This window comes from Coturnix japonica, chromosome 2 (genome assembly GCF_054131305.1).
Source record: "Coturnix japonica strain WE chromosome 2, WE-NBRP24, whole genome shotgun sequence".
Lineage (NCBI taxonomy): Eukaryota > Metazoa > Chordata > Aves > Galliformes > Phasianidae > Coturnix > Coturnix japonica.
Window position 1 is genome coordinate 120,056,896 of NC_140664.1, and position 26,493 is coordinate 120,083,388.

At 35.6% G+C, this 26,493-nt stretch overlaps 1 protein-coding gene across 1 annotated transcript in view; it reads right to left on the reverse strand.

The window, feature by feature from the left end:
• Nucleotides 1–26,493, reverse strand: part of ZNF804B (zinc finger protein 804B) — a 197,814-nt gene that overhangs the window by 30,438 nt on the left and 140,883 nt on the right. The window lies entirely within an intron of this gene.

Here is a 26,493-nt window from a genome sequence, read left to right on the forward strand (position 1 = left end):
TCTGTGTCTCACAAATTACATAGAGAGTTGCTCTGAAGAGACATGTATTATGCTTTCAATATGTACCCGGTACACAAAGAAAGCTTAAAACATTGGAACCGTTAGTTACTAACCTACAAATAATGCACTTAGATAAAAGTGTTATTCCACATTGGAAGCAGCCTTTGCCAATCTTATATTTTTTTACAAGTCCTTCACTATATTATTATTGTTATTATTATTATTATTAATCTTGAATCTTTTACTGTAGAGTTTAAAGAGTAAACTTCTGTCTGACATGGAAAGAATTACAGAGAAAGTTGGTGAAAGTGATTAATTTTATATTCGCATTGACAAGTTGATATTACTTGAGTGCATGCAAGCAGTTGCCAAGGATTGCAGTAATTCATCATTTGTTGTATTCACTGTGAAAAATGTGTACATTTAACTAGACTTCCCATGCTATGCTGGGAAGACTATGCAGTGCTGTCTGATGTGTATAGTTCCACTACCCTGCCTGCAGCAAACCCAAGGTAGGCCTGAGCTAGGACACACTACATGGCTGGGACACTCCTGGGTCACGCTGCTTGGTAGTAGTCCAGGCACCAGGGTGAAGATTTAGGGAAGAACAGAGCCATGTGTGTGATTCATTTGAAAGGAAAGAACTTTCTTAATGAAATTGTGGGTTTTCATCCTGAGACTTGAGCAGGCAGCAGAGATGTTGGTTGTCCATAAGGCACATGAGAGCTTTGGAGGAATCCAAAGCCCTGCAGCTTTGTCCTGATCTATTTGCCATCAGTTTCATATCAGTAGGTCTTCCTCACATGGTAGCTTAGAGACTTTGCACTGCTATTGAAGAGAACTTCAGCTAAAGTAGCCTGCCTAGGAGCTAGGTGTAGGACCGTACACCTAAGGCACTACTCTAAGCTTCCTCTATAAGAAATAGAAAAAAATAAATAAATGATAGCCACTGCCACATAATGATTAATTCTAACTACTTCAAAAACCTATTTTAGTATGAGATGAAACTCTCTCCAGAAGTGCTATATCACTCTATCAACCACTGCAAGACTCTAAATTACTAACCTGGACTACATCCTCAATTTTAGATTGCTGAACCCGGGGATAATGAGTTCCATATTGTATCCTTTTATATTCAATTCTAAATCTCCCCACAAAATTTGTATGGACTGACCAGCTTGAAGACAGGAGGTCAAAGAGGAATTTGTGCTGGAATTTTGATTTTACATCTTATAAATGCTGCCAATAACATGCCAGTCTCTCCCACAGAACAACATCCAAATAACTTTTTTTCCTGCATGCATATGGCTCAGGTGGATTAGTATACTGTGATATACTCTGATTGATTGTTTCAAAAAGCAAGTAGCTTGAGCTAACTCACTTCTCCACTTGGGAGTCTATTCGGTCATAGTAGGTAATACTTGATTTTATTAGTGGAAAATGATCTTGTAATGAAATAGTTAAATGGCTTCCACTAGTTATTTAAATCTACAAAGCCCATTAAAAAGTGATACTTTTCAGCTTATGCTTCCAACCCATTGTTTTGCTAACATTAATTATTCACTGGGCCTTTGGTATAATTAAAATGCATAAATTAGAATGTGGATGCAATAACATTAATTATGCAGTGATGCCTTCCTTGGAAGTCAAGTGTTGGAGGCAAAGCATTTTTATTCTAAACTAGTAAAAATGTAAGTTTTGCACTTGCTGGCAACCAGCCAAAGCATAATTGTTTTGTTTTTCTTTACTGTTTCTGAACTGTCAATTAAATGTTTACAGCCTGCTCCATCTTTACTTCTGTTGAAGGAGAATCCTAATTGTTTGGGGTGAACACACCACATTACTCTCTGTGAAGCACAACTAAAACTGCTGTTCATGAGCATTCCAAACTGCCAACTATATCTTTCTCAGCTGAAATTAGTACAGTTCCCTTAGCATAAATATGTTTTAAAATAGCAACAAGGCAGCTCCCAGGTGCATCCTAAGATAATCACAACTACCTCCATTGCCTTATTGCTTAATTATGCTTGTCTACCATGGCAAAAGATATAATTTCCTGCTTGCTTATCGATCAGATGCAGGGAAATTGAATGTTACATCACATACTTTAGAAAGGTCATGGATTTTTATTTTTTTTCTCCACAAAGACATAAGAACTTCTTGCACTGTAGTAAACTGTGTGCAATCAAATACATTTTCACACACAGACTTAGAATCATTTCCCTTCCACTATAGAGACTGCTGGCCAACTCTGGCACAATAAATGTGATCAAATGAAAGAGACATATAAGTACATCTGTATAAAACAATTGTGATCTCAAAAGGCTTACTACACTAATGTAGCCACAGAAAGCTGGAAAGATGCACAAATGTGTTTCAGACGGGAGCACCAGTGATAGTGAATATGTGTGTCACATTCTCATAGATTTTGTTCAAGATCGTACGCTACCTAGTACTGCCACGTAACCTGGGTAAACGTGAGTCTAGCTGTAAGATAACATAAACTAGCAGCTGTGTCTTTGAGGCATGGGCAGCTAAAAATAAGCACAAGATAATCTCAGAGATGATTCAAGCACTGCACAGATAAGAGCTCCCAAAAACCATGGGTTAAAAACTTGCCATGTTCCTGGGTGTGGATAATATACCGCATAATGATAAATGAGTGCAGAATATACCTGAAAGCATTTTTTTTCCCCTAGAAATGTGCAAAATGGCTTCATATTATAGATTATAATTACATTCACATCAATTTGGCCTACAGAGGCACATAACTGTAATAAATGTTTATATATTGGATTCATTTAACAAGAATACCTCTATCACACATTAGCCTGGAAGTGCTTTCACTTAGCAGTTATTTTTGCAGCATGCTTCCCATTGTGAAAATGCAATTAATGGTATCTGACATTTCATTTTCTAATACAGGGAAAATCAATGAAAAATCCCATGTAACTGAGTTTTCTAGAATGTTGCCACTGACAACTAGTCAATTAGAAATCATTTATTAAATGCAGAGTCTGTAAAAGATATTTAATAGACTGCATGGCCATTAAAGTATGCTGATCTAGACAAAGCAATACTACACTGCTTGCTTCATGAATTGATAGTAAATATATCTGCTATGTTCAAGTAGACTAAGGTGAAATGTAGGTCACGTTACAGAAAAACTTTCAGAGGTAGTTTTGTATAAACCATGGATTTCTGCACATACAGTGGAGTAAATCCACGTGCTTGTAAATATAAGATGAGGAAAAAATGTGGTATCATTAAGCCATTTTTGGTCACCTCTTTCTACATCAAAATGGAAACATCCAGTTAGAACATCTAACTATTATATGAATGCAGAGCTCAACTACTGACAGACAGCTCCTTATTTGCACACATAAGCAATCAGAGTTGTGGAGTTTTATATCTCACATATAATTCTGTGACTCAGATTAGATAATGAGTGTTAGCATTAAATATTGCTACCATTAAGGAGGTGCCTCTTTTCTCAAGGCTTGTCAGAACAGAGGCTAAAGGACATGCAGGACCTACATAAGCATATGAATGAGGTACAGGATTATATTCTACATCAGAGAATTTTAAGAGCATTTTCATTAGTAAGTTAGATGATGAACTCTGTTTATGTATGAAATCTATTAATGACATGAATCTATAATACAGGATTAAAAATGCTTTAGAGAGTGGGACCAAAATTAAAAATGGCTGCAATGTTCATGAGATATGGGCTAAAATCAGAAAGATAACATTCAATAAGATGGTGCAAAATTCTGCACACTGGATAGGGAAATCACATCCACCAATACTAGACTGAATAACTTGAGTAAATACAAATACAAGGACAGAGGTCTGGGAGGTTAGAGTAGAAAAGAAATGAAATGAAAGTCAGCAGTGAAAGTCAAGGCAAACCACATTCTGACATGTTAATAGTAGTGTTATATGTAAGATACTGAGAGTAATCATTCTGCTTGATTCAGTATTGGTGAAATGTCAGCTGTAAAATACTATTGGGTACATCTACACCAGCAAATAACTTCCATCCTGAAACCTGGTTCTCCATCATCCCCACTATGTATGATAGTTCATTCTGTGGCTTTCATTGCAGAGTGAACTTGCTTGTTCCTCTGGAGACAAAGCTGAGTGCAATCCTGGAATAACAGTCAGTTCAAGGACTGCATTCTACAGGAAGCAAGAATGTGACTTCACCAGGTTCTCTCTGTCCTACATAGTCATTAACAATCATCAGCATGTACAATCTCAGGCATCCCTATGTCACAGCCTTCCTCAAGATACACAACATTTGCATGCCATTAAAATGCATGCAGCATCATAACACACAGAAAATACTCAAACAGTATTTCTTCAGATTTTAATTTTTTTATTTTTTTATTTTTTTCAGACAGACTGAAATAAAAACAAATACTTATATAAGGGACCACTTAGACCTGAGGGGACTTTAGCCAGATATGGACATATTCACTTTTCCTTGGGATGCACTGAGGCTGACAGTATTTTCTATGTTGCTGTGCCTGAGAGATTAGGCCATACTGCTGGAGCAAACACAGCTAAACATGTAGATAAGGTACTCTGAGACAGTACTGGCCTTCACAATTGGAGAAAGGTCTAGATGTATGCAAGGAACCCTGAGCAGAGAAGTAAGGATAAGATATTTAAGAACTAGTGAGTTACCTGCTTAAATTAGGGAAACTGCATTTCAAATTGTAATTTATTATTTCATTCTAAAGTTCATGTGAGCATTTGTAAGTAATTTTGGGGGGTGAGTTTGTAAAACTGCTTGGGCTTGTACAGCACATCTCTGAATGTTGAGGACTTGTATGTAGATGAGTAGGGACAGCAATTGTTGAACTTTTGTTTTGTGTGCTCATTTATCACTTCTTACTCATCCATCATCTCTTGAGATAAATGCATTTATATGCCTTTATTTTTTATTTTTTTTATGCAGCTAAGCAACATGTCTATAAAACTCAGTGCATAAGTGATAGGGAAAAGGAATTAATCAAAGCGTATGTGTGCAATGGAAAACTTGAAGGTCATACAAACATGCCAAAATTAGGATGTAAAACTGAACATCAGCATGGTTCAGCTTTTTCCTGAATGTTCTTTTTTTACCTGGACACATCTCTGTTCTACTAACTAAAAGAATTGTTAGGGAGGTTTTGCTGTGGAGATAGAATGGAAAGCAAATAACTTTCTTCAGTTGCAATAGATATCCACTCATAGGAGGTGTGAATGGTCTTCTAAGCACTTGAAATATGGATAGTATGATAAAATCACATGTTTGCTGGTTGCTAACATTTAGAGCTCACCTCTGTTGGGTCTCATAGGGAATTCTACCCACCTCTGTCTGGAACTGATTTCATTTACTCCACACAAGTACTGCCATCCTCCAATCTTGAATATTCTATGTATAGTTTGTGTCAATGCAAGATCTACATTGAGGAGTTTCAGAATTATCTATATTGCAAAGGAATATATTTTTCTTCAAAAGCAGTAATACTTTCATTCTCAGTTGATTTATAGAGGACATCTACTAACTTCTGCAAACTAAGATTTTCATACCATTTTCACACTCTATGTATTCCTGCAGCATTTTCAGTTATATACACTTCCATTTTCCACTAGAATACTGAGACATGGAAAGTGCAATGCTTTTAGCAGGTCTGATATTTCTTTCAGAGTATAAAGCCAATAGAAATAATGGACCAGATCCATCTAAAACATGTAATGTTAAGGAGTCACAAACTTATTCCTAGCTCATTTAATATCAAAATAAATAATGTTGATTGGAATCAGACTTAGAGAAAATATGAATTTGAAGAAAAGCACTAGCAGGCCATTCAGATCTTCGGTGTTAAACTGCATTAGTGCATTTAACTTGTATTTTTAAAGTCTTTTTTTATTTTTTATGAAATAAATTTCTAAATACTAATTCTGTTATGAAGAATATGTAATTTCTGTAGAGATTCTATAAGTAGAGCTACAGTACCAAGAAGATGAAAGGATGTGACTCAAGAACGCATGTGAACACAATAACACAAACTTTGCCACAACTCTCAGAGTTGGTTCATGATAATACAGGATGAAACAATGTCTGGGTTAACAGTGGAAAGGAACGTGATTTTATTACTGCTAGGATTATATGCTAGACATTTAAAAGCAAATACTAAAAGACTAAAAAGACAGAAAATAATAAGGGGTCCTAGAACATCTCTAGCCAATCTGTATATGGCCTTTGCCAACGAGTGTCAATCAGGACTCCCCACTAAGGCTTCACTGAAGCTATATTTCAATATGACTAACTTAAAATGTAGATAGAACAGAAATGTATCATCTTCTAACTTGGTCAGAAGAATTGTTCCTGTTATGCAGAAGAAATAAATGCACCACTCACTTTTTCCTCATAGTCCTGTTTCTCTGCACAAGCACAAGTCCTCCAGTGAATCTGAATTTGACATGAATGTCTGCCTTCCATTTAAAGTCACTCCCTTCAGTTTGTTCACTATTCCATGGTACTTTCTCTCTTTTCCTTTACAGTGATTATTTCTTTTACCTCTTTTATGATGAGTAAGGTGCTATCAATTAATCTGAAGAGTGAATCCTCCATTTGTCTCTTCCCATTCTCATTTTTTCAATTGCAGCTTTTAGAGTACAATGTGTGTTCCAGCACTGCATTTAATAGGTTATGAAGTGTGATATTTTTTTTTGCCTGACACCTCTTTTCAGATGAAACCTACTGGACATAACTTAAGATCCATGTAAATGTTGACCTTTTCCTACAGAACAATACAGAATTTAACTTACATTCATTGTCTTTCATATTCAAGGTAGGTCAAGGCCCTTCACAATAATGATACTGATCATGCAGTAGCTGTGTAGGAAAATTAAGTATTTGTTGTGGGCTCATAAATAGTCAGAATACAATCCATCCTGGCCTATTAGAACCTTTTCTAGTGTGTTTTTCATGCAATACAGACTAATCATGTCAGATATCTTTTATAGTCTTTAATAACAAGATTAAACATTAACATACTCTTATTTAATAGTGTTTGACTCTTTCTTTTCAGATATCATAATGTTAAAGTAAACCAGTGTGGAATAATTCAATGAGTTTCTTTTGCTCGTAGCAATAGAGAATAAATGCTAAATTTATGAGAAAATATTAATAAACATTTATGAAACCCAAATTGGTCTCTTTTTTTCTTTTCTTACTGATTTTTTTTTTTTTTTCCAGAATTCATCTTTGAATTTTTGTACGTCCCAGTTCTGCTCATCTGAGCTAGAGCAAAAAAAAACCAAAAACCTTTCATTCTTCTACCAAATGAGATTATAATGTTTGCATTTTGTCTGAAAAAGAAGATATGCATGGGAGGGAGAGAAGGTAGAAGGAAGAAATCAAGGAGGAAAAAATAGAAGAAAGGATTTGGAATTAATACCTATTCTATCTCTTTTTTTTAGAAAAATGCTTATGGTCTGAAACACACCCTGCAGTACATCAGGCGATTAAAAGTCATTTAATTTCTCAACATAAATGGGCACTCAAATTGCAGATTTATGGCACTACTATGGCAATTTTCAACGTAAAACTCTGGCATCACATGCTCAAGAGCCATCAGAAAGGAATAATTACCCAGTAGAATCTCCTCTGTGCCTTAAGGGAAAACAGCTTCTTTCCACAATTACTTTAGTGTGATGAATGCAAGACTTAGGAGCATGTCCACAAGCAAAAGACAGTAGTTACTAACAGATCAAATAAATGAACTGAAAGACATGATTGCTGACTGTAGAAAACAATTGTTGACTGAAAACACTAATTCAGATTTTATCCAATACCTCCAGAATTAAAACTAAATTCACCTTAAATCAAGAAATTCTAAATACTATGTGCATTGTCTATATTCTTGCATTATCTGCTCTGTTCTTAACTTCCTCTGGGAATGAGGTAAAGTGCTGGGTATTTTTTTCTCAGCATGAAGTTGTCTCCTCAGCAGGAGAGACTGAATGCTCTGCTGAAACAAGCAGAGACACATAAGAAGCAGTACCTCAGGAGCAACAAACCACCTTACAGTTTTATTCATGGTTTCCACAGTTGGTGTACCTCAGCTCCAGTATCCTTTTAGTCTTATCACATGCTACTTGTCTTACAGATTATATTGCATAATAATGTTGCTTTGTTTGCTTCCCTCTTAGTTTTTTCCTGACCCCCACCTTCCAACAGGTTACTACCCATGATGGTGACAGAAACCTGGTTCTGTCTGCCAATTTCTGTGTTTTGGGGGCAGTATAATCAGTAGTGATATTAATGTGTTAGCTGTGAGTCTGCAATGTTGGTGAGTTTGCAAAAGCGTACTTATGATTTACTGAGACATCTCTATGCCACTTGGCAACTTTCTCATTGATCTTTTACTTGTAATAACGACATATTCCAAAAGAGCTTGAAGGCCCACTTAGAAAATGTTTTCCTTGAGTGGTCCTCCCAGTATCTGGCTTTGCGTGTCTAGGAAAGGTCCCCATGCAAGAAACTGGGTCACAGCAAACCTGAGGTACTGCCACCTCCAACTCCATTTCTGGAGCCAAAGAAAGTTTTGCTATTAGTTTAAATGGGAGCTAGGAAGTCATCTCTAACAAGTAGAAGAAAACAAAGCAATCAAAAGAAAAGTTTAAATGTAAGTCTAGGGGAATTTCTAGAGATTATTAAAATTATTAAAAGGGTGTCTGAAAATGCTCTGAAGAAGAATGCTGGGGGGAAAAAAATGAAAATTGAGATATGGAAAAGGAAAATAACAACATTTAAATCAAAACCCAGATTTTTTTGAATATTTTTTTAGTGTTAAACTAATATGGTACCAAATTGATAAAAAATGCCTGTTCTGCTCTTGAATTCACCATACATGATTGTTGTTATTAAGAGCAGCATAGTAGAATGCAACACGTTGTTTGAAAAAATATGTCAGCATCTGGGACATGAAAGATTTTAAATAAATACCATGTTGAACAAATAAAAGATGATCTATGTTCATCTGCCCTCAGATGAATAAACTGTAAACCATAGAGCTAATTTTGTCACAAGTGCTTGGATGGGAATATATTATCTAGACATAACGAGCATTTCTATTGCTGCCGTGGAGACCTGAGGCTTCCTGAGACAACAACTCAAGTGGCTGATTACAGTTTGATGCTGTTTCATGAGGCCTCCTGGGGTGTCAATTAATCTCATGAACTCATTGAACACAGTGCAATGTTAGAGGTTCTTGATTTCAGAAAAATGAGCTGGGCTGTCTCTTAACTTGAAAGATTATTTCTGGCTTCTCCATCGCCTATTGCAAATAGAAGTGCTGAGTTCTCAGTTTCTAGACTACAATTCAAATTTCTTGCTTTACTATTTCACACTTCTTAGTTTTTTCTTTTTAAGAGTTAATAGAAGTATTTCATAACTTTGATTTTAGATCATTGATAGTACAGAAAATATTCAGTAACGACCTGTGCTATAAATCAGTGCACAATCTTATTAGATAACAGATTTGACAGTGTTTCTGTAATGAAAATAAATACTGGTGCGTGATCCCTCTAGCTCTTGATCTAATTAAAATAGATGGCTCAATGAATTAACAATGAGTGGGTGACATTTCCTCACCGTGTTTAAATTCAACACAGTAAATGACCTGTTCCTGATTAAAATACAATTAAAAACTACTGAATGATTTTTGGCAGCATAGCAGTATATATGTAAGCAGAATCAAGCAAACAGTAATTTCTAGCAGCAATGTAGCCCTCTTATCTATTCAGACTTTCCTGAATGGCTACAGCATGAGAGGGGCTGGTATTTTGTGTAAAGTATATCAACTGCCTGCAATCATGTAATTTACAAACTATTAAATATTTCAATCTGAGTTGGTACTTACAGGGTGTATGAGAAGTTTAAAGAGTTACAGATTTGCAAGACAAGTATATTAATAAGCACAGGAAAAGTATTTTTAATAAACTTATTTATTACTTCCCTTTCACTCAAATTCTGTACCAACACAGCCTTTAAAAGTAATTACTTTGTAGACATCACATTGACACTTCTTTCCTTGCATTTTGTTTTAAAGCAATTTCAGTGCATTTCCATTAGTGATGATTTTGGTCTACTTAACTTTCATCTCTGGGCATTTTCCCTTATTCTGTCAAGAAAACCCAGAAGAAAATTGTCCATTTCAATATTTGATGTGTTAATGTGAAGTTGGATTCTCTTGAGCTGGCTCATGTGCATATCAGCCATTGATATGATGGCATCATCATATCAGGATGTGCACTCTTGCGGTGCAAATACTCTCACCTACCTCTCACTCTTGCAGAAAGTGAGGAAGGTATACAGCAGAAACGTTCAGGGAATCAAGTTTTCCTCAGTACTCATTTTTCTCTTTTTAGGGGATATTTTTAATACAAGTAATATGGTCTTTGAAATTATTACAGCAGAAATGCCAAAGTAATTCAGTAATGTTATGTCAATACCATTCTGAAAGAAAATCTAGGGCAATTTAAACACAATTAGGCCTTCATTTCTATCAGAAGAGCAAGTGAGAGTCTAACTTTCTGTTAGTATTAATTGCTGTCCTGCAAATTTACTTGTTTCCCTTTTGAGAACAGCACCTCTCCTAAATAGTGGACACTCAGCCATGTGTAGTGATCTGCATGCAGTAAATTCCAGCCACAGTTCAGTAGAAGATATTTTGTATATTCAAAATAACCATACTCTTCCATTAGAATGATTGTGACAAGTTTAACTAGAATTAAAGAGTGGAATAAAAAAAACAACTGTCCCTTTTTATGCGGTCATTTCTTTCTCTAAATCAATTTGTCAGATGAATGCATAAGCTTATATTTAATATTCAAGACATTCTGAAGCCCGACTGACTCCTGAACTGGATAGTGATAGTACTTTGGCTCCCCCATACTTTGCAACATTGAATTTGTATACATCCCACTGCATACTGTAACCTGCAGAGCAGCATGGAATCATAGAACGATAGAATCACAAGGTTGGAAAAGACCTACAAGATCACCTAGTCCAACCACCCTCCCATCACCATCACTATCATTCAGCTACTATACCATATCTCGTAGCACCTCATCCTGATGCCTCTTGAACACTGCCAGGAATGGTGACTCTACCATCTCCCTGGGCAGCCATTCCAGTGCCTGACCACTCTTTGAGAGAAAAATTTTTCCTTATGTCTAAACTAAATCTCCTCTGGTGGAACTTGTGGCCATTTCCTTGGGTCCTATTTGCTGCCTGGGAGAAGAAGCCAGTCCTCCTCATAACAGCCTCCCTTCAGGAAATTGTAGAGTGCAATGAGGTCTCCTCTAAGCCTCCTCTTCTCCAGACTACACAATCCCAGCTCCCTCAGCCTCTCCTCATAAGACTTGTGCTTCAGACCCCTCACCAGTTTTGTTGCTCTTCTATGAACACACTCCAAGACTTCAACGTATTTCTTGTAGTGAGGGGCCCAAAACTGAACACAATACTCAAGCTGCGTCCTCACCAGAGCTGAGTACAGGGGGATGATTTCCTCCCTGCTCCTGCTGGCCAAACTGTTCCTAATGCAGGCCAGGATGGCAATGGTCATCATAGCTAATTACTGGAAACTAATTACTAGAAACACAGCATAAATCCAGACTGTTGAATGAGAAACTATTAGAAAATACTGACCAAAAATAAAAGCTTGCAGCTTTACACTTCCTTCCTTCAGGGATTTGCACATCTTCCAATAGCTAAACAATTCCTCACAATGTTATTACCCCTCCCTAATATCCTGCCCGCGCAAGGTGAACTTTCTGATCTGGTTGGCAACATAACACTGCATTTATTTACATCCCTTTTCTAATCTCTAGGAAGACATAGGAGCTCAGTACTAAAGTAAATGTTTTTAGTGCTATGGAAAAAGTGGTAGCAAGCAGAGAGATGGCATGAATAAGATTTTCCTGCAGCTTTGTTGTTGTACCAGAAATAGCACCCCGTGTTCCAATCTTAGCACGGTGAACTGCATGACTATGTCTTCAATGATTTTTGTGCAGGAAGATATCCAGAAAGCACAGAAAAAAAATGACAAAGAAAATGCAAATTGTTGGAAAATGAAGAGATGACAAGGCATAACAGAAAATGAGGAAGGAGAAAATGCATACAGGATGAATGAAAGACAAATGGGAGAAAGCCCTTATACTAATTACTGAGGAGAAAAAAAAGACAACATATTCATACACATGCTCCAATTTTTCTGTCTTTTTGTTGAACTTACATAGCATATATAGTTTGTGTAGTATAATGTATGTTGAATAACTATGAAGCTGTAGTACAAATATTTAGCATAATGTAACTATTATGTAAACCATATCATATAGCTACATTATTAGTATCTAAGGTAATATAATATAATGCAACGCATAATGTAAAGTCATACAATCATTATTAATATAGTATTATCAAAGTTGTAAATGTGCATATGTGTCTCCAAAATTAATGCCTCCTATTTATTTCCGTGGAAACTGTAACAGATACAAAGAGAACAATAATACTATTTGATAATGCAAATTCACAGCTATGAAACATTGTTTTTCAATGTAGCCAACATCATTAGATATACATTTTCACCTGTGAAGAAGAGCCAATATGCTGCACTGATAACAGTCTGTATCAGCAGAAGTGGTGCACTATTGCTGTTGTCACTGATGAAATGCACCACTCAGTTCCTCACTGCACTCACTTCCACTCTTTGGCCTCCAGAAATGTTCAACAAGCATCACTGGATGTCAATGGGCACATTTTTTTCTGCATGGAGGAATTCAGTGACGTCCCTTTGCTTCATACACACTTCCATGTAAAACACCATTCTGTCAGACTTCTTCTCTTCTGCCATCTGTCACATGGCAACAAAATATGATGGAATATTGCTGGGAAGGTTCACCTTCTACTGTCATACTACCAACATCTGCCTCTGATTTATGTGCCAGTATTAAAAATAGGAGACATTACTTTTGGAGCAGCCCTCATATATAACAGTAGTAAATAATAGAAAAGTTTTGTGAAACTAATAAGGATACTTCAAGTCACAATATTCTCTTTTACATCCTAGTCTTTGATGAGAATTTTACAGTTAATTTCTACCTTAGTAGTCTTCATATAGCATTGTGTTACTGAGGTGAGGCTGTATGCACTATGAATGGAAACCTGAGCTCAGGTACATAGGTGTGACTTTGCAAAATAAAGAAGGTGGCATCACTAAGTCTAAATAATGTTGCAACATTATACTTACAGCAAAGTGCAGATATTATGGGAATGAGTAATTTAGATTAGTTTGAATGACAAAAGTTCTTGTAAAGATTTTTCTTTTTATGATTAGAGCTGCAAAACATCTTTTTTGCAGTTCTTTTTATTTTTATTTAAGACATTATAAAAGAGGAATCTACATAATGAGAGTTTATGGCAAGTTATGTATTTTAATAATGCCCACATTTATCCCTTGTTTCTCTTTTTCAGATTGTAACTCAGTCTAACAATGAATATCACAGTTTGTGGTGCTACTCAAGATAAAACAGGCAAAGTTCAATGAACTGAAGTAATTTCAACAGTAGTTACTTTTTTAGAAAAAAAATATCTATTCATAAAACTCATAGTTAAATCCCAGCAATCCTTATCGCAACTGTTCAAGATGTACTGTTCTAAAACAAGCAGTTGCTTGGTTATGCATGCATAATAAACTGTCTCTCTTTCTGAATTTGCTTCTCCTTTCCACTTGTTCATTTGCAAATGTAATACATGCTTGCATGCAGAATAGGATAATGAAATTAATGTCGTGCTTATATTTCCAGCAAACAAAAAAGAAGGCAGGATACAATAAAATAATGAAAAACTAAAGTGACAAAGCTAACTAGATACTCACACAGCAGGAACAAATTCAAACCATTTCATACTCACATTACTTTATTCAGAAATGGCACTCCTGCCCACAAACTTATATAATGAAGAAAAAAATCTTTCATTTATAAGCTCATCAAAAAATGCTCTGATGCCTTCTCATTTCTCCTCAGATCTTGCTTTTGATAATTATCTCTATTGCTCTGAAATATAACAATGTGACACTGGCATGTAATTTGGGGTAAAATTCAGCCCTGCTTAGAAAACTTGCTTCTGATTCTCCATGCTCCCTTGGGCAAAAATTAGGAGCTTGACTAGTTCTCTCCACTGGAGTGAATTCCATTTACAGCGAGTGCGTGCAGAGTATGGAAAAGGTTTTTGAAGCTACTGGAGGAAGAGAAAGGGCTGTGTATGGTCTTGAGTTGTCAAAGGCTGTTAGAGATGGCTGGACTTGGACCCTAAAAGCTGCTGACAAGCTATTACCAGATGTCAGAGCCTTGTGTTAAAGGACAGTGTTTTATTGCTCTGTGTCTGCAGCCCAATAGTTTCAGCCAGAGCATCTCATACCGGTTCATGCAGCTGGCTTGCTTGCAAGTGAAACTACAGGGGAAGATCCATCCCAGCAGGATGACAAATATCCTCCAGACACTATTGGAAATGTTTTATCCTGCAGGTACTTTTGAACCACATGGGTGGTGGGTGCATCTGTTTCAAACTAGAAGCCTAATTCAGAGGTTTTGCTTTGGCAAACCAGATTGATGCAAGAGTCTCAGTCCCAACTTCTTCAACTCAGAAAACCAATCCTACCATACTTAATTATTTGTTAATCTGGACAAGATCTGGCTATGTGCTACTTGGAACAAAATAGTAACATCTATTTGAAACTTTGGTTCTTCCACATGTGGTTCTGATTCTCCTGGACTAACACAAAAGTTAGATGGGTATGCAACTTGTCAGCATATTCTTCCTCAGGTGACAGATAGATTGTTGGGCTACCATATACACTTATGGACTTGGGATTTTTATATTAAAAGAGAGATCTGCTGCTTTTTGAGTTATGTTAATATAAACTCACACCACTTGCAACCAATCAGCCTATGCTTGGCCTGCTGCCTATGAGATGGAGTCAAACATGGTGCTGCTCTTTGCAGAATGAAGGGCAGTCCACCAGGCTCTAAAATAGCAGTGAAAATAAAAGAAGGAAGCCCTCAAAGTGTAATTGTTCCCCTTTGCATTGAAGAAAAGTGTCATCTGTAACTAATGTGTTAAGGTGACAGTGTTCAGAAACTGATTTTTCTTTTCTGTCAAGGAGACACCAAATAGAGTTTGAGTTTTACAAATGGAACATTTTGATAACGCTGTAGTCAGGTCAATTGAAGCAGAACTGGTACAGAAATATTATCAAGCATCATTTCCATAGATTGTGGCTGTCTTCCAGAGGTGCAAATATCATTATGCTACAGCAAAGCAGTCTATGAACTGGATTAGCTGAACAGCTGTTATCAGCACTCAGGAAAATAATATCAGTGACAGCGACTTCACCTGCCTGAGTGGTTTAAATGTTCTGCCTTTCCATACTGATAACACTTGGCACCACTTGCAGGCTGAGGAAAAGCATTACTTTGTTTGATCTAATTATAGAACCATAACAATTTCTGATAGAGAAGAAAAGGCATATAGTTTAGGTCATCTTGTCCATCTCCCTGTAACTGCATGAAGGTTCCATGCTAAGGCACCTGAAGTGTAGTGGAATAATAACATCTTTTCTGCTCCTCTGCACATTCTATTGGTTTTATTTGGTGTTTTTTCAGTCTCTAGACAGAAAAGTTGCTAGTTCTACCAACATGTTTACATAGGGCAGATAGGCAGAAAAGTGCAGTTAGAAATGCCATCTTCTGAGACTGAATCTCGCTAGCACAGGATGTCTGTATGGAAGAACACACTTTGGCTCAGTATGGGCCGGCACCAGCCTGCAATCATAAGCTGGCATTCTGGCTTAGAGGCAGTCAGGAAAGTTATTTTGCCAAGTGGATTCTGGATTCTGATTGAGATACAAGACAATGAGTGGTTTGGAGACAGAATTCTCATTAACAATATTATATCTTCTATTCTCTTCAGTCACTTTTCAGTACATACGTTATATAATCCAAGTTCTCTATATGCATCACTAAACTGTAGCAAAGTAAGGATATATTTTTTAACTTTCCATCCATTCTTAAAATGATTTTTTGCTTAGGATAATTCTGTAGTAGTCATTTAATTGCCAGTATAACATTAATTTTACCCTAGTTTTGGGAGTGAAATTTCACCAGCTATAATTTTGCTCAGATTAAATTCTAAAAAAATGTAAAGATGTACAATGCACACCATACACATTTATCTATTTATAAAAAATTATTTTTAAAAGTCATCATCAGCTTTGAATTGTATCCTCAGATTTATCTGAAGCCACCAAGAAGCAATTTTTCCTACTGTAGTACATTATCAGGCTTCAGTCATCTACTAAGAGCGCACAGTAATAAGCTCACACAGTTCCATTAGCTTGCTCAGTTTAGGCACAAAAAGATCCAACTACTGATTCAATATCAGGGCAAGGAAAGCTAAGAAACAGATGCTGACCTTCAGCACCCACTGAGCATTTCTACACTCTGCTTTCCATTATCCTGGAGGGCATTCTCATTATCAGCTCCAAGAAAAGTTTTCCTAAGAGCAGTGAGGCAGAAGGCTCTATAATGATGCTCATTCCCATGGACTGCCAAAGTATTACATGCAGCTGAGTAAGAGAAGAAGGCTTTAACAATATAGTCACTCTGAGAACAAAGCCTTGCAGTCATTAGTGCAGGCATTCAGAAAGGCATTCATTTCAAGACTACAACACCTGAGTATGGGTGTCTGAACTATGCTGTCTAGGCTCCTGTAACCCGGTCAATTGAGGTCTGGGTTTTGATCTAGTTAGTCACACATGTTCAGTGCTTTCTGACATGTCTTAAGTACTGCTCTGTTTTAGATCCTATACATTATCTCTCACCCATGTGGCAATTTATACCCCAAATGCTGATGAGGGCAACAGCTTGTAACACCTAGTTGGCCCTGACCTTAGCCCATTTCAGCCTGGAGTTGAATCTTGTCTTGGAATGGTGATAAGTTGTTCACACCTCAGGGAAAATCTGAAACCTTTTGAAATCTTCCTACTGAGACAAATAGCTGAAAAGGGAATGAGGTCGACTATGTCAGATTAGAATGTGAATTTGGAGGCACTTATTCTTTTTATTCCCAAACATTAATAGCTTTTAAATTTGTTCTGGTTTAGTATGGGATAGCCTGCAATGCTAAAAAATCAAGTTAGTGAAAACTTGTTCTCACACAGTCCCATTAACTTCACTGACTATTCTTTAAGCAGAGGGACTTTTTTTAAAAATTACAATTTTCAATTCATTTGATACTTTGAATTCACCAGCATCTGTAGAAACCAAATGTCTCTTCACAGCTGGGATGTACCTTGACAGCTCTACTCCCTGGGGGCAAAGAAGCTGTCAACTGAACAGTGAGTGAGGTATGACACTTACCATGAATCTTGTCTACCATGTGACATTCTATTTTATATTAGATTAAAAGGAGAGTGACCGGAGTGACCCTATCAGTGTCCATACAACGTGCCAACCTCATTCTGCAAGTTAGTTTTTCACCATAAACTGTAATAAACCAGTTAATATAATAGACTAAAGGTTTGTAGTGTCCTATCAAAGTAAAATAATATTAGAAATATCAGAGACTTTTTCAGATTTTTTTTTTTGTTTGTTTGCAAAGATAAATTTGCTTGCATAGCTACACTCCAGCCACAGGGTATTTCAGTTAAAAGTAAATAATGGACTTTTAACAAATTATTGTTTTTGCTGATATTTCATAAAGCTCTCTTGGACCATCTGGGGGATGTCAGAGCTCAGTGTGTGATATAATCACACAGTATACATGTAATATTTCCTATACATACATGCAAGCATTGCAGAAATGAAAACTGTGATTGCACTTCAGATAGGTAATTTTCAGTCACTACATACAATATCCTGAATAAAATAAATTTAATATGCATAGCTCTTTAAGAAGTCTAGATATGCCACTGAACTGTCTAGCTCAACAGTGAGACTGCTGAAAAACAAGTTATCAACTTTCCTTTAATAAGAAACATTTCATTTTGCTCAGATTTTGTTCTCACTCAAATAGTGTAAAAATTCATCACTCACAAAATCAGTTTCCCAAAAGGCACTAAACACAGACAAATCTTTTCATCTGAACCACTCCGTGGTCTATGGGAAATACAGTTCTTCATTAGCTGTGCTAATTTTCTGGGCTCAAGTCTCATTTTTAGTGGCTATAAAAATACTACAAACACACATTTGTACAACATGAGAAAGATTATGTAAAACATCACAAGTGAATACCATGAGGAAAGAACAAAATATCGATGTAAAAAGCTCTACTGGGGGAAAGATAAAGGGTAACTGCCACATCCTGGAGAAAAAAAAAAAGGTACAGTTAGGTAACAGAATGTAATAAAATGATAAAATAGCTAAAGAATTACTGAATCTGGAGAGAATAAAAATAATCTAATTTTAAAAAGAGAGTGAGTTAAATGTGCCGGAAGGACCAAAGAAATGGACTGTTAGTGACTCAGTCATTTCATTAAACTTCTGAATGTTTTCACGCCTTTTAATTTAATCCTTTGTGATCTTGGCACTTTCAAGTGAGAATTCTTCTACTTCTCTCATGAGATTTTATTTTTCCCCAGGATGATACCAATACAATAATATGCAACCACATCTTTGTGACTGGGGCAGCTCATCTTCAGATGTTTCTCTGGAGAATTTTTTCATTGTTTTCCCCTGAATTTTCATTTTCTTAATAGTTCACATCTCTTTTTAGTCTAACTGGGCTAATTTTGCTTACATAGGAGCATATTTCCAACTGCAGATTGCAAAACTATGTGAAACTGAAGAGAAGAACCTACCCCACTTTTAGCTCACAAATACGGTAGACTTAATGGTAAAAATGTGTGTGAATGACAGAACATAATTCATTCATATTGCTGACTGTGTGTTTTCTGTCTCTTCTGCATCATTGGATTGGACATTACACTGGGGGGAGGTTACAAAGAGGGAACAACTCACTGGTCTTTCTAGTAAAGCCTTTGAACTCATAGAAATGCATTCATGATTACACAGTTACATGAAGATCAGCATGATATAAATACTGCCATTATAGTGGCTTTTATTTCAGAAAAAAAATTATATGTGTGTGTGACTGACAACAGATTTTGGTCTCAGATTTTGGACAGTAGAACAGTTAATTGTTAATACTATATTTGATATTAGAAATTTTATTCCAATCTTCTGCTTTAACCAAAACACTTAGATCACAAGCTCAAAGCACAGGAGAAATGCTTCAAGTTAGGGTTTTCTGAAGGGTCTCTTTGTATTCTTTCTTTCTATGTACATACTTGTGTGTGTCAAAATTGCCAAAGCACATAGGAGAAGCATGTTTTAAAATTCAGCCCCAAACTTTTAATGCCTTAGGTCCCCTTATATATCAGCTTTAAATTGCCTTGTGTCACAGGATGTTCTTGAGGATACAACTGATTAAATGCCATACAGTCTATCACTGATGGAGCAACTGAATCCTTCAAATTCAAGGTCATTAAAAGAATTCTTAGACTGTTAAAAGAACTGAAGATGAGAAAAAGTATTCAGTAAGTTTTGAAACGGATTGAGTATTTTCATTCTTGTTTTGAAATGAAGCAGTTGGAGTGGCCCAGGTTAATTATCTTCGAATCAAGATTTTCAGTGTGATAATGGATGATTGTACTAGTCAGGTTGAAACTCATTTGCTCTTTTTTAAAAAAAATATTTTTTAATAAATCCACTTGTGTTACATATTAACAATTGGGAAAAAGATATTCCTTTTATAATTCAAGGGTAAGAAATTAATTATAATTGATTTTAAGTGGCAAGGAATGTAATTGGTTGGCTGCTCGCTAACATACTTGTTTCTGTTCATTTGGATGAACTTCATGGAGTTATTATCATAGTCCAACACAGACTAACTTCATGCTACCTATCCACTCTAAGGAGATCTCATTCTTTCTGGGTTTAAACTGGCAGTTTTGATTCATCAGTGTTTTTTGTATATTCATATATCTTCCCAATTTTTTGTGGGATCTGCCATGTGTTTGGGGGAAGTTACCTATAAAAATCCAAGTCATGAGGTTACCCTTCTTCACATTGCTTTCCTTTGCTGTGATACAAAACCAGGTAGTATATTTTCTCATTGTTCCCTTTTTTCTTATGTTTATTTGTTTTCTGGTCTGGTTTGTTTGGTTTTTTTTCAATGAGTGTGTGTGCATACATTTCTCTACATTCTGTCTGTATCCATATCCTATCCTTTATATATTAAGGTAAATTATAACAAATCCAGGGTAGATACCTCCTGGCTGTTTGCACAGCACTTGCTACAGAAGGCTCCAGCTCCAAGGCTAGTATTCCCAGATGGTACTGTAATACAAGCAGTAAAGATAATCTCATAATTCCCCAAAGCTTCAGCCCTGACCCCCACATACAGGAAGCACTAATCTTCCCTGGCAATGTTTAGTCATTTTTTGTCAAGACAAATGCTCTGAGGTGACAAGGGCTCTACAACACACATATGTACTTTTTGAAATCTACACTTTTCATAATGAGTGACACGCAATGGTAGCAATCTGCAAATTTACATATACACACAGGCACATACACGGATATATCCATGGTGAAATCTCATTCACCATATTGCTTTCTCATAAGTGAATTGCTGTTGATCCTACATAAATACTTATTTCTTAACTTGCTTCATCTACACAAAATTTCTATTTGGTCTCAGACAGGATTATCCATTTTAGGCTTTCTTTACAGATGAAAAAGAAATAATTCTCACCTGGACAATGACCCTTGTAAAACAGAAGTCCTAAAACAGGCGAGATAAATGTTCTTCACGTAGACAGGTCATCATGAAAAAGAAATATACACTTGACTTTTACATGACAAATTTAAATTAGATTAATCATTTCTGGGATTGTTTTTGTCATGTTTTTTCTCTCCACTAAAGATGAATAAGATTATGTGTCACTATTTGAGTATTGCTCCTGAATGCCATGTGAGCATGGCCTGTGGGGAGATTATGACTTTTGTTTACCACTCCATGGCTAGATGTTATAGATAGTTATCAAACTTGCCTTCTCAGTCATCTTATTTTATTTTTTAATCCTGGTAGAGTCTTCTAATTATATCTTATCCCTAGAGCTCAGCAAACCTTCAGATCCCTAATACTCTTATGATCAGCTCCACAACCCGAAAAGTATTTAATTTTGATTCTCTACAAGGCGCTGTAGAGCCTTATTTCTATGTGAAAACAGCTGTAAATATTTTTCCCCAAAGTTTTTATTAATCTTTCTGAATGGTTGCATTTTAAAACATAGGTCACCTCAGCATTTCTCTCCATGCTCTAATATCCATAAATGCTGAATATCAGAACTGTAAAAAGGCATATAATGAATTATAATTTAATACATCTCTGCTCAGGGATAACAAATTTAAGCACACTATTTGGAAATATATTGGCCTTGGTAGATAGAGACTGAGACAAAGCACACTGAACATCCCTATTTATTCTGTTTTATTGCCAGTGGCGTCATAATTGAGATCTTGGCTCATGATACTAACCAAGGAAGAACAAACCATGTAGCTGTGGATCTAGATGTTAGGCAGGGTGTACATGCACCAACCTGCATTAGGGAATTGCCTGTGAATTGCCTAATTCACTTGCCTGTGAATTAAATTATTGTAAAATTAGTTTGAAGGAATATGTCATTTTTGGAGGAAATGTTTATGGGCACTGATTCTAGTGAAGAAAACTTGGTTAAATGCTACTAAGCTGCAGTTGTTTAGCAAAGATATTCCCTAAAACAGTCTATGTATAAGGAAGAAAATTATTCATAATTAGAAACTTATATGCTTTATTGTTTCATAAGCTCATCGCAAATGAATGATCATCCTTTATCATGCTGGAGCATATGGAAGATGATCACAGTGCCAAAATCATCATTATAACCTCTACAATTCCAGGAACCTTTATTTCCAATAGCAATGAGCAGTAATAAGTTTGTCATTGAGGTATTCTGCTCCAATTACATATAAATGCCTATTTTCCCTTCAAAATTCCAATAAATGTTTGCATATTTAAAAACATTGTGTTTGAAATCTTAGAAATTAATGAGCTGGTTGGCTAAAAACATAACTTCAATATGTTAGCAAAGCAGTACATTCTCTAGCAGGATGAAAAACCTCTCTGAAACTTATTAAAATCCACTGTTGCAGTTTTGCAGTAGCTCACTTCTCCTACTGCTTTTAGGAAAACTTATTATTCAAAATTTATGGGTTAAAATTAGTCTCTAAAGGAACTAACTCCAAGACAATGTTTTAAATAAATATTTAATCCATGTCAATAACTTTAAATATTTTTTCTAGGTAAGAATTCTCAACAGGGGAAAATTCTACAATGATCCTCTTACTTATTATCACATGTAGGCTGCCTCTTGCCATAGCCTGATGTTTTAATTCTGTGGTTCATTTTAATAGCTTTTTGTGTTTCTGACATTGTTATTTCATTAGGGTTTTAAACCATCTCATAAGAAGTATTTACAAACTGGCAACAGTCTATATTTCTAATTCCTTATATAATCTGTACTGTACACAACTGTCAAATCAAATTAGATGAACAAACATTTTGTTTGTAAGTACTAAATGGCGCATTGAAGAATAAAACCAACAGTAAATAAGTAAATAAAAAAAGACATTTTTGTCAGTTTGTGCTGTCAGGTTTTCACGACATCATTCACCTCTCGTTCATCCTGCATGAAACTGTCATAGTAAGAGAAAAATGCGTCCCTATAAGAAAGAAGTTATTTATTTATCTATTTATTTATTTATTGCAATTAAAGGCAGGAGTACTGAAAAAAACAGACTCTTGCCAAAAAATCGACGCTGATTTTAATTGTCATTACACCATTGTTTCCAGCAAGTATGATTGCTAATCATATCAACAGTAAATTGAATATCTGTGTCCCCTTTCCTATTCAATCAAAACTTCTTCCATTAGCATAATTGCAAATATTATTTATTCTTATCAGAGATCTACTCAAAAGTCCTAATCAAAGTCTGGCGTAAATACAGATTAAAAGTTCAATTTTTGTGAGGAAACAACAATGACTACAGGAACTTGATGCTCCTCATGTGAATCTGATAAATGCCATGACTACTTACTGCTTTTTTTAGACATAAATGTGTGCCTCAATGCAGTTAGCCAGAGTTCAGTCTTCCATATTTGTTTCATAAAGACTACTTTTGGTACGTCTAGCATTAAAGTTATAGCAAATGTCAGGGTTAGCTTAGAAAGATTTAGAAAACTGGATTCTTTGACAGATGGAATACCTCCTGTTTGCACAGGCAAAGATTTATTCTCAGGAATAACTAAGTAAAGATTAACTTTCTCTATGCTGAGAGCAAATTTCTATGAAAATTACTGTGAGAAATGTTATGAGTTATTCTAAAAGATTGATTTAATTATTTTCAGTGATAACTAGATTTGTATCAAGAACTGAGGGGAAAAAACTATAGCAAAGGGACAATCATTTCTTATCTAGAGCTTTTTAAGCATAAAAATAACCATATTAAATTTTTCACTAGCAAAATTATTTATAAAGATGAATTAGTGGACAGAATGAACTAAGCAAACTAATATAATTTATACATTACACTTAAAATGAGAATGTACTCTTTAATAAACAGATGTAACCATTACATCTTGATATACCTGCAGAATTCATAAGTTTTCTAATTTCTTTAGCTCAGAGTAAGAACCAAGAATTTCTTCAGATCTTTTTCTTCAGTTCTTTTTCTTCAGTTCTTTTTCCAGTCACTGATGAAACCAACCCAGCACTTCTTTTTGGTCTGAATGTAATTTTTTAAAGTAATAAATATGATCACAGGCAGTCCACCCCCTGGGTAGAGACTGGAAGAACTAAGGAAAGGAAGAGCTGCTAATGTTCTGTTCTTTTTATGATAAAGCTAAAGCATTACCGCATCAGGAATTACCTGCTCTGCCTACACAATCAGGAGATTTACACTACATCTTATAATAGATTTCCTTGTCAAATGGGGAACTCCTGGATGACTGGAGTGAAGCATTTCCCCTGAGAGAACAGAATGAAGGGCCATGGGAAAGGAATAAGCCATGTAGAGATGTAACAGCAGTACTTCCAGGAGCTACCAAGAAGATGCAGCTGGGCTCTTCACAATGGAAGGATGAGAGGCAGTGGGAATATGGTGAAAAAAGGAAGGTACAGACTGAATATAGGGTAAAAAGATTTATTGATGAAGACAGTCAATCAGAGTCTAGACAGTGATATACACCTAGAGAGTTTGTACAATTTCTAACCTTGAGACTTTCAGGACCAGACAGGAGGAAGCCCTGAACAACCTGATCTGACCTCATGGCTGACGTTCCTTAAGAAGGAGGTTGGACTAGAGATTTCCTGAGGTCTTTTCTAACCTTAATTATTCTATCATTCCTTATGACCGTGATGTCAGCCTTCATGTTCCTATGTTAGAAATGACAAGAAATTCATCTTTTATAAAAAATCTCAATTCTCATATAAATATTTTGATTCTGCATATCATGTAAAGACTTGCTTAACTTCCACTTCAGGGCATCTTAGGATTTGCTTCTTTGCTTAACACAACTGTGACAATGAGCAGATGTATAATGTTGACATAATTGTTATCTATCTGAGATTTTTACATATTCAGTGAAACATTATTCTAAATACAAAAGATAATTAAACTTCAATGAAAATGATTTACAAGAAAGGAACAAACGTAGTTCGATAGACATATGGATAAGCAAGAGAAAGTTTAATGCAAGCATGGGCTGTATATATTATATTGCCTTCTTTATGACCTACATTTATGTTTGTTGGAGTGTCATAGCTATATATTTGTATATACTGACATTTTAGATATTTTAATTATTGATTTTTAAATGACATTACAATACCACTTTTGCCCTCTAGATTTAAAACACATTTATTAGTTTCTCCATTTAAATTCTTCCAAAAGCTAAGCAAAAAATTAATGCAGTATGTATTGTTCTAATAATTTTCTTGCTAGGAAAAAATGTTCTGTCAGTACATATCATGATACATGTGGTAAAAATTTGAATTGCTTTTATAGTGCATCCATCTCAACGGTGAACCATTTGAGACTGCTAGAGGGGAGTCCACTAAAAAAGAGCATATTGACTGCTTAGTTCTGCTCTCAAAGACGCTGAACAGGATGATAATGAATGCAGATTACAGTGATTGTGATTGAACAGTAAACTTTTGAATAATGTGATTTTGTTCAGATTCTCTAACAAAAGCAGTCTTAAGTAGCCAAAACACAGATATTTTCCTTTAAATTGTTTTCCATCTCTTGTTTTCAATGGCTTTTATTTTAGAAAGTCCTGACAAGTGAGTTGATGGGTACTTCTGTACAGAATGGTGTGATGAAGAAAGAAACAATTTATTCAACTTATCCCTAGTGACAACAAAATTCAGTGTTCTGTCAATAACTCTCTCTTCATCATGTTACTTTCAAATGAGATTGCTTTGACAGTAGTTTTAACTATTTATTATATATCTATACATGTATGCTATTTGTTTTATGCAGAAATAATCTTATAATGGTCCATCTTCATAGGAAACAGAGGGAGAGGGATGGTTCTGAAACAAAAAACGATGAAAATGATAAATCCAGCTATTGCTAGGATATCTTAAGGCATGAAAGACCATCAGTCTAAGCTAAAGTTAAAAATCTAATGTTTGCAGCTCACATTCATTGTTTCTTATTACTTCCTGTAAGTTATTTTGTTTGAGTCTCTTCTTCCTTTTTTTCTTTCTCCCTGCTTTCTATTATGGTTTGCCTCTCCTTCCTTTACTAAGTATCTTCTAAATGTCCATTCTGCATTTTGTAGATCCTTTGTATTTTGCCACTCATTTAGCTCTGTCACCAAGCCCTTATTTACTTAGTTAGGACAGATCAGCAGACCTCTCAAGCACGAGTGGATCCCTCAAGAAATGTTCTAAATTTATCAGTTTCTCTGCTGATTCAAACCAGTGGGGTAGATATGTGTTAAAAGATTTCTAGTAGCCATTTTATCTCCTTGCAAGTTACTGGAAAATGTTTGCAGATCTGTGACAACTGCATTTTAATAGGTCCTACATAAAACCATCATCTGTTTTTCTCTACTCTTTAATTCAGCCTAGAAAAATCCAATAATTAATTCACTGAGTTTTCTTGGCAACACAGACAAATGAAAATTCATAATAATACGTAGAGAAGAGAAATATGAATCAATATAGATCTTTGTATCAATCTTTAAACAAGCTACAAAGTCTGTTATGCTGAAACAGCTTCCATCAAAGTCAAGTAAATTCAACATAAATGCAGTAAAGT